Below are 5000 nucleotides of genomic sequence, written 5' to 3'. Positions count from 1 at the left end.
CTGTGGTCTAAAGTGGTAGTGTTGGTTCTGGTGCCCCCTGTGGACTAAAGTGGTAGTGTTGGTTCTGGCGCCCCCTGTGGTCTAAAGTGGTAGTGTTGGTTCTGGTGCCCCCTGTGGACTAAAGTGGTAGTGTTGGTTCTGCTGCCCCCTGTGGTCTAAAGTGGTAGTGTTGGTTCTGCTGCCCCCTGTGGTCTAAAGTGGTAGTGTTGGTTCTGGCGCCCCCTGTGGACTAAAGTGGTAGTGTTGGTTCTGGCGCCCCCTGTGGACTAAAGTGGTAGTGTTGGTTCTGCTTCCCCCTGTGGACTAAAGTGATAGTGTTGGTTCTGGTGAAGAAATTCTCTCATAAAACTCCTTTTCTAAATATTGCAGACAACAATTAACCTTAGTTTAGGAGCAAATTGAAACTTCGTGCTCCTTCATGGGAGACACTTTAAGACATCACAGAATGTAGGAAGCTCCTTGAAGGTTTAGTAGTGGATGAAATGATCAGTGAGACTTTTCACGCTCTACAAACATCAGGCCAGATATAAACACACGTCGGATTTTACGCCTTCAGGCTTTTTCCCTGAGGGGAAACAACTCGAAGCAGAAAATCAGACATTTACTTTCTGCTCACGAATTCTGACTTCTAAAAAAGGTTTGTAAATATTATTTGACTGATCTCTTCAGAGACTTCCTGTGTCCCAAAATAATGTGTATAAATGATAATATGATCAATTAATTACTGCCACCCGTTGATTTTAATGTGTATTACATTGGAAGACATGGAAGCTTTTTCAATCAGGTTTCTTTGAGTTTTAATCCACAAATGCTGTATATAAATACATATATATATATATACACATATATATATATATAAATGTATATATATATACACACATATATATATATACATTTTAATATATAAATGTATATATATAATATATTTATATATATACATTTAAATATATATATATATAAATATACAAATATATATTTATATATATACATACAAAATAAAATAAAATACATATTTATATATATATAGATATAAATAACTATATATATAAAAATATATATATATTTTTGCTTCGTTTGATTTGTGGATTTCTTTGACAGTTCACACAAATGAAACAACCTCTCGTTCACGTTTGTCTCTGTTAAAACCATCGGAAAGGGAAGGAGACAAGGAAGGCAAGAGGAAAGGAGGGGTGGGGTGGCGAGATGATGAAAAGCAGAAGGAAAATGGGAGGAGACGAGGATGAAACGAAAAAAGGAAAGAGGTTGTAGGGTGTAGGGGAGAAGGGAGGGTGATGGAGGCGGGGTTTATATCAGCTGTCCAGGTTGTCAATCATCTGCGTGGTCGATGATGTCATCACCCAAATACCAACGAAATTAAATGAGGCACAGAAACACCAATCAGGTGATCAATAACCAATAATATTGATCGGGGTTCCTGTACGGGGTTAATGAAACTCCTGGATAAGTTTCATGCCAGTCTGACCTACATGCCTGAGGAGAGTGTGTGTGTGTGTGTGTGCGCGCCATGCCGCAGTGGGATGTCCAGACAGGGTGAGGTCACACCAGCCACCGTGGAGACGGAGGAGAAGAATGCCCTCTTTATGTGCTGACACACACACCGGTCAGACACACCCTTTTATTTTTAGATTTGAGGAGTGACTTCATGGTGTGTGTGTGTGTGTGTGTGTGTGTGTGTGTGTGTGTGTTGGGGGAAAAAGAACGGGAATCCCCATGCTGGTCACAGGTTGTCATCACTTAGTTATCACCTGACACACACACAAACACACACCAACACACACACACTACATTGAACAACAGTCTCTTTATCAAAAACTGAATCGATCCAGCCTGTAGATCATTCACAGCAAGGTACAAATCTCTGTGTGTGTGTGTGTGTGTGTGTCTGTCTGTGTACCTGTGTGTGTGTGTGTGTGTCTGTCTGTGTATCTGTGTGTGTGTGTGTGTGTGTGTGTGCGCGAGTGTGTCCCACTGCAAGGCGGTAACCTAAACAAGTGCACATGATCCCTCACATTACCAAAAGGGTGAGACAGAGAAGATTAGTAGTCCTGTGGATAGAACACCGCTTTCACTAAAAAGTGTGTGTAAACACACACGCACAAACACACACACACACACACACGCTCACACACAGACACACAGACACGCACACTGAAGTAAAGATGCTCCAAAGCTCCGTCAGTGAGCGGTTTGGAAAAAGGTTGCGTCATTTTCTTTGACTGTGAAGATACACAACAATTTAAAAGTCACATGTGTAGACATCCAACACACACACACACACACACACACACATACGCACACACGCGACCGCGACCGCTGGCCAGAAATAAAGTGAAGGAAACAGTTTCTCATTTGTTTACTTGAAGACTTCGAGAGAAAAATTGTTTGAATGAAAGAAAACTTAAAGAAGTACACACACACACACACACACGAAGCCAGCCTGTCAAAGTTTAAAAGAGTCTTCACTTGACTCGTGTGTGTGTGTGTGTTTAAATACATTATAGTTAATAATTATGATTACTAACGAGGGAGACGCCTTAACGAGGTCTTAACGAGGTCCTCAATGTGACCTCGTTAAGGCGTTTGTTTGTGTTAATTGACTCATTAACTTTAGGCACACGTGAAGCAGCTGAACATGTATGTTCTGCGTTAAGAGGTCACGTGGAAGGAAAGATAATCAACTGTTGATGAAGCGTCCTCTCAGGCGTTAACACACACACACACACACACATCCTCCTCCTCCTCCTCTCCTAAGACACAAGAGAGTACATTGTGTGTACTTTTAGTTTCCGTCAGATCAAAGCCTCTTTGCCAGCTTTCAAACCCGCCGTATTTATTGTATTCTTGTATTTTTAGCTGTCTGTGAGCGTCATCACGTATCAAACCGGAACATCCCAGCGGAGCTCCTGGAGGAGGAAGACGATGATACCAAATTAAAGTCTTTATTTAATGGGGGTTGGATAAATAAAAGCAGTTTCTCGCCACTAGAGGCGCTAGTGAGCAGTGGAATCGAGGATGAATCCAGAGGCACAGTGAAGAGGGCGTTAGGGTCTGAGTGACAGGAGCTCAGGACACGTCTTTAAATCCATGAACAACAAAGGAGAAGAAACCAGAAGGAAAGACGACAAGACAAGGAAGTAAAGTGGCTTAAATAAAAACCACAAACTCCCCAAACAATCGTCTTTAATACATGTCAGAGGAGCATTTAATATGTACTAACAAACACAGAAGGTGCGTTCAACGGCAGACGAAAAGGCAGGAAAGCATCAATCCCCCCCCCACCTCCTCTATCTCCGTATCTGTTATCTCTCCATCCACCTCATCATCCATCGCTCGGCCTCCAGCTCATTCATGATTTAAATCTACTCGTCTTTCTTAATATTTTCATCTTCATTCTTCAGTCTGGATTATTCCTCACGTGAAAATACACATAATTAAACTTTAATGCCCCTTTAAAGCTCACTTGGTTTGTTTTGAAGTAAATATTGAGTGTTTTATATGCTTTGTCATTTTTGCATTAAAAAGCAACGTTCTGAGTTTTTTTAAAAAGGCGGTCGTAAAGAGTTATGAACGTTAATTTGGTTTGTTGTGCTGGGTTGAGGTGCGGTCGTCGGATCCCGAGGTCAGACACGCTGAAAATAATAAAATAATAAAAGACATTAACACCCTCTAGACCCAAAACCCTCCGGTGGGATTGAAACGCATGTGTTCTTTAAACAAAATCTCCAAAACTAATCAGAAGCTCTAAAAGGAAAACCATTATCGTCAGATTACCATCTTTCCGACAGTCCTTGAACGCATCACGCGTGACGAAAGGAACCAAAACAAAGCGTTAGAAGTTACGCCGCACGTCTCATTTAAAATGTCGCCACAGATTAACCGTTTGCTTTACGCAGATTCGGTAAAAAACAATAAATTCTGAGCTCCTCGACGCAGCTATGAAGCCACGTTGTGCTAATCTGAGACTAACGGTCACGGGACTACTAATCTGTGAAGATTTGTTGTCGATTAAACGCGTGATCAGTCGGTTACGCCTATTTTTCTGGATATTTTCTTTAAATTCATTTAAGCGATCGTCGTAAACAAACAAGAGAAGCTTTGTGGGGGACTTTTATTGTGAAGGATAACAGGAAATGGACATCAGGACCGTCGGTCACATTTCTCTTTCACCAAAACAAAACGACATTATTTCAAAACAACATCTCAGATGAAAAGATGCCGACTCCAGATGTGTTCGACTCCGACAGATCGAGAGCAAACGAAGCCGCTGGAACTCGTCTCACTTTGAAGGGCTTTGATGTGTGTGTGTGTGTCTGTGTGTGTGTGTGTGTGTCCCAATGAGAGGGTGAAATGCAGAGCGCGGCGGACAAAAACAATAACAACTGTGGCGGCCTCGGGTCACGACTTCTCCAACACACACACACACACAGACACACAGACACACACAGACACAATGCAACGATGACGCACATCTCCCATTTATCTTTCCCACTTTCTCCATGACACACACTCCATTAATAACAGTGTGTGTGTGTGTGTTTGTGTGTGTGTGTTTGAGGGTCACTGTACTGATACACCTACGCAAAGAGAGGTTGTTATTTGAGTGTGTGTGTGTGTGTGTGTGTGTGTGTGTCAGGGTGGGGTTGGAATGTGTCTATCTCTGATCTGTGGAGCCTTTCTTTTCGGCTACGTCTGCAGACACACACACACACACACAGACAGACACACACACACACACACACACACACACACACACACACACACACACCCTGTAAAGCATGTCATATCTTTGTGTGGAGACGTCACCGTCAAACAGATTAAACTAAATAATAATAAAACACAACCCGAAGTGGCACATCAAACATCTGACACGCTACCAAGGAAACGAGGAGGAACTTTACTAATGAAGGAAACGAGGAGGAACTCTACGTACGAAGGAAACGAGGAGGAACTCTACGTTTGAAGGAAACGAGGAGAAACTC

At 42.2% G+C, this 5000-nt stretch overlaps 1 protein-coding gene across 1 annotated transcript in view; it reads right to left on the bottom strand.

Moving 5' to 3' along the window:
- The window catches only part of shroom4 (shroom family member 4), a 40759-nt gene that overhangs the window by 32237 nt on the left and 3522 nt on the right, over positions 1-5000 (bottom strand). The gene's annotated exons all lie outside the window — the stretch shown is intronic.

The sequence above is a fragment of the Pseudoliparis swirei genome, chromosome 21 (genome assembly GCF_029220125.1).
Source record: "Pseudoliparis swirei isolate HS2019 ecotype Mariana Trench chromosome 21, NWPU_hadal_v1, whole genome shotgun sequence".
Lineage (NCBI taxonomy): Eukaryota > Metazoa > Chordata > Actinopteri > Perciformes > Liparidae > Pseudoliparis > Pseudoliparis swirei.
The sequence above is the reverse complement of the archived record's forward strand: the minus strand, read 5'-3'. Positions and strand labels throughout refer to the sequence as shown.